The sequence below is a fragment of the Salvelinus namaycush genome, unplaced genomic scaffold, assembly GCF_016432855.1.
Source record: "Salvelinus namaycush isolate Seneca unplaced genomic scaffold, SaNama_1.0 Scaffold8, whole genome shotgun sequence".
Classification (NCBI taxonomy): Eukaryota; Metazoa; Chordata; class Actinopteri; order Salmoniformes; family Salmonidae; genus Salvelinus; species Salvelinus namaycush.
This window is the reverse complement of record NW_024061530.1, coordinates 967,807-972,901: the sequence shown is the minus strand read 5'-3', so window position 1 is coordinate 972,901 and position 5,095 is coordinate 967,807.

The following is a 5,095-nucleotide window of genomic DNA, read 5'->3' as shown; positions in this document are numbered from 1 at the left end:
CACAACTATATAACACCATTAAATACAGTTGAGGGTTACTACAATACAACATTCACAACATGACAACACAACTACATAACACCATTAAATACAGTTGAGTGTTACTACAATACAACATTCACAACATGACAACACAACTACATAACACCATTAAATACAGTTGAGGGTTACTACAATACAACATTCACAACATGACAACACAACTACATAACACCATTAAATACAGTTGGTTACTACAATACAACATTCACAACATGACAACACAACTACATAACACCATTAAATACAGTTGGTTACTACAATACAACATTCACAACATGACAACACAACTACATAACACCATTAAATACAGTTGAGGCCTACTACAATACAACATTCACAACATGACAACACCACTACATAACACCATTAAATACAGTTGAGGGTTTCTACAATACAACATTCACAACATGACAACACAACTACATAACACCATTAAATACAGTTGAGGGTTTCTACAATACAACATTCACAACATGACAACACAACTACATAACACCATTAAATACAGTTGGTTACTACAATACAACATTCACAACATGACAACACAACTACATAACACCATTAAATACAGTTGAGGCCTACTACAATACAACATTCACAACATGACAACACAACTACATAACACCATTAAATACAGTTGGTTACTACAATACAACATTCACAACATGACAACACAACTACATAACACCATTAAATACAGTTGAGGCCTACTACAATACAACATTCACAACATGACAACACAACTACATAACACCATTAAATACAGTTGGTTACTACAATACAACATTCACAACATGACAACACAACTAAATAACATCATTAAATACAGTTGGTTACTACAATACAACATTCACAACATGACAACACAACTACATAACACCATTAAATACAGTTGGTTACTACAATACAACATGACAACATGACAACACAACTACATTGTGTATTTAATGACACCATATACATTTTGATTTCTAGATGCTGCTCTTTGCTATATCATTCCCCAGACAGCTGTTTAAGGTCATACCAAGGCAGAGTGCAGTATCAGCATTTTAGGGGTCATAGGTCAGATCAGAGGTCATGGCTGATATGTATGGACTAGAAAACAAACTTTAAGGCCATTTTCTCTCAGATTCACTGTTTGTGTAGACTGCTGTTTGTCTTTGTAGGGCAGTAGTTCAGGTGGCTGTTTGCGTAGACTGCTGTTTGTCTTTGTAGGGCAGTAGTTCAGGTGGCTGTTTGTGTAGATGCTGTTTGTCTTTGTAGGACAGTAGTTCAGGTGGCTGTTTGTCTTTGTAGGACAGTAGTTCAGGTGGCTGTTTGTGTAGATGCTGTTTGTCTTTGTAGGACAGTAGTTCAGGTGGCTGTTTGTCTTTGTATGACAGTAGTTCAGGTGGCTGTTTGTGTAGATGCTGTTTGTCTTTGTAGGACAGTAGTTCAGGTGGCTGTTTGTCTTTGTATGACAGTAGTTCAGGTGGCTGTTTGTGTAGATGCTGTTTGTCTTTGTAGGACAGTAGTTCAGGTGGCTGTTTGTCTTTGTAGGACAGTAGTTCAGGTGGTTGTTTGTGTAGATGCTGTTTGTCTTTGTAGGACAGTAGTTCAGGTGGCTGTTTGTGTAGATGCTGTTTGTCTTTGTAGGACAGTAGTTCAGGTGGCTGTTTGTGTAGATGCTGTTTGTCTTTGTAGGACAGTAGTTCAGGTGGCTGTTTGTGTAGATGCTGTTTGTCTTTGTAGGACAGTAGTTCAGGTGGCTGTTTGTCTTTGTAGGACAGTAGTTCAGGTGGCTGTTTGTCTTTGTAGGACAGTAGTTCAGGTGGCTTCGCTTGCAATTAGTCTGCCTCTTGTCACTCCGATCGTCATGGTTACACCTTCCTGAAAACAATGACTCCATACTTTGCTGAAACCTGTTCTGCCAGTTCATGTCCTTAAAGACTAGAATGTTCCAATGTGGTTACCCAAAGAGATGACAAGATAGTTCACACATGCATCTTTCAGGGTAACTGTCAAACAGATATGTCACATTTCTGGTTCGTCCATAAGGTGGTTCCTGCTTGTAGCAGGCCGCGTTTACAGGAATCCTTTTCTCTAACTAGAAGTCACACGATTTCATGAGAAACATTTTCTGCAGTGAAAGGGTAGTGCAAGTCAACGTGTCTTTGGATGAATGTCAACAAGATTTATAACCAGCATTGTTAAATTAACTGTTGTGATTTAAAACAAATCAATGCTGTCATTTTCTATGTTAACTTGTTTTTAAAATGTTTTATTGTCGCAGACAATAGATGCAGTGAAATGTGTTGTTTTACAGGGTCAGCCATAGTAGTATGATAGGTGTTGTTTTACAGGGTCAGCCATAGTAGTATGATAGGTGTTGTTGTACAGGGTCAGTCATAGTAGTATGATAGGTGTTTTACAGGGTCAGTCATAGTAGTATGATAGGTGTTGTTTTACAGGGTCAGCCATAGTAGTATGATAGGTGTTGTTGTACAGGGTCAGTCATAGTAGTATGATAGGTGTTGTTTTACAGGGTCAGTCATAGTAGTATGATAGGTGTTGTTGTACAGGGTCAGTCATAGTAGTATGATAGGTGTTGTGTTACAGGGTCAGTCATAGTAGTATGATAGGTGTTGTTTTACAGGGTCAGCCATAGTAGTATGATAGGTGTTGTTTTACAGGGTCAGTCATAGTAGTATGATAGGTGTTGTGTTACAGGGTCAGTCATAGTAGTATGATAGGTGTTGTTTTACAGGGTCAGCCATAGTAGTATGATAGGTGTTGTTTTACAGGGTCAGTCATAGTAGTATGATAGGTGTTGTTGTACAGGGTCAGACATAGTAGTATGATAGGTGTTGTTTTACAGGGTCAGTCATAGTAGTATGATAGGTGTTGTGTTACAGGGTCAGTCATAGTAGTATGATAGGTGTTGTTTTACAGGGTCAGCCATAGTAGTATGATAGGTGTTGTTTTACAGGGTCAGTCATAGTAGTATGATAGGTGTTGTGTTACAGGGTCAGTCATAGTAGTATGATAGGTGTTGTTTTACAGGGTCAGCCATAGTAGTATGATAGGTGTTGTTTTACAGGGTCAGTCATAGTAGTATGATAGGTGTTGTGTTACAGGGTCAGTCATAGTAGTATGATAGGTGTTGTTTTACAGGGTCAGCCATAGTAGTATGATAGGTGTTGTTTTACAGGGTCAGTCATAGTAGTATGATAGGTGTTGTTGTACAGGGTCAGACATAGTAGTATGATAGGTGTTGTTTTAAAGGGTCAGACATAGTAGTATGATAGGTGTTGTTTTACAGGGTCAGACATAGTAGTATGATAGGTGTTGTTGTACAGGGTCAGACATAGTAGTATGATAGGTGTTGTTTTACAGGGTCAGCCATAGTAGTATGATAGGTGTTGTTTTACAGGGTCAGACATAGTAGTATGATAGGTGTTGTTTTACAGGGTCAGCCATAGTAGTATGATAGGTGTTGTTTTACAGGGTCAGCCATAGTAGTATGATAGGTGTTGTTTTACAGGGTCAGCCATAGTAGTATGATAGGTGTTGTTTTACAGGGTCAGACATAGTAGTATGATAGGTGTTGTTTTACAGGGTCAGCCATAGTAGTATGATAGGTGTTGTTTTACAGGGTCAGACATAGTAGTATGATAGGTGTTGTTTTACAGGGTCAGCCATAGTAGTATGATAGGTGTTGTTTTACAGGGTCAGTCATAGTAGTATGATAGGTGTTGTTTTACAGGGTCAGTCATAGTAGTATGATAGGTGTTGTTTTACAGGACAGGGTCAGCCATAGTAGTATGATAGGTGTTGTTTTACAGGGTCAGCCATAGTAGTATGATAGGTGTTGTTATACAGGGTCAGCCATAGTAGTATGATAGGTGTTGTTTTACAGGGTCAGTCATAGTAGTATGATAGGTGTTGTTTTACAGGGTCAGTCATAGTAGTATGATAGGTGTTGTTTTACAGGGTCAGCCATAGTAGTATGATAGGTGTTGTTTTACAGGGTCAGTCCTAGTAGTATGATAGGTGTTGTGTTACAGGGTCAGTCATAGTAGTATGATAGGTGTTGTTTTACAGGGTCAGCCATAGTAGTATGATAGGTGTTGTGTTACAGGGTCAGTCATAGTAGTATGATAGGTGTTGTGTTACAGGGTCAGTCATAGTAGTATGATAGGTGTTGTGTTACAGGGTCAGTCATAGTAGTATGATAGGTGTTGTGTTACAGGGTCAGTCATAGTAGTATGATAGGTGTTGTTTTACAGGGTCAGTCATAGTAGTATGATAGGTGTTGTTTTACAGGGTCAGTCATAGTAGTATGATAGGTGTTGTGTTACAGGGTCAGCCATAGTAGTATGATAGGTGTTGTTTTACAGGGTCAGTCATAGTAGTATGATAGGTGCAGTGTAATGTGTTGTTTTACAGGGTCAGTCATAGTAGTATGATAGATGTTGTTGTACAGGGTCAGCCATAGTAGTATGATAGGTGTTGTTTTACAGGGTCAGTCATAGTAGTATGATAGGTGTTGTTTTACAGGGTCAGTCATAGTAGTATGATAGGTGTTGTGTTACAGGGTCAGCCATAGTAGTATGATAGGTGTTGTTTTACAGGGTCAGTCATAGTAATATGATAGGTGTTGTGTTACAGGGTCAGCCATAGTAGTATGATAGGTGTTGTTTTACAGGGTCAGTCATAGTAGTATGATAGGTGTTGTTTTACAGGGTCAGTCATAGTAATATGATAGGTGTTGTGTTACAGGGTCAGTCATAGTAGTATGATAGGTGTTGTGTTACAGGGTCAGTCATAGTAGTATGATAGGTGTTGTGTTACAGGGTCAGTCATAGTAATATGATAGGTGTTGTGTTACAGGGTCAGTCATAGTAGTATGATAGGTGTTGTTTTACAGGGTCAGTCATAGTAATATGATAGGTGTTGTGTTACAGGGTCAGTCATAGTAGTATGATAGGTGTTGTTTTACAGGGTCAGTCATAGTAATATGATAGGTGTTGTGTTACAGGGTCAGTCATAGTAGTATGATAGGTGTTGTTTT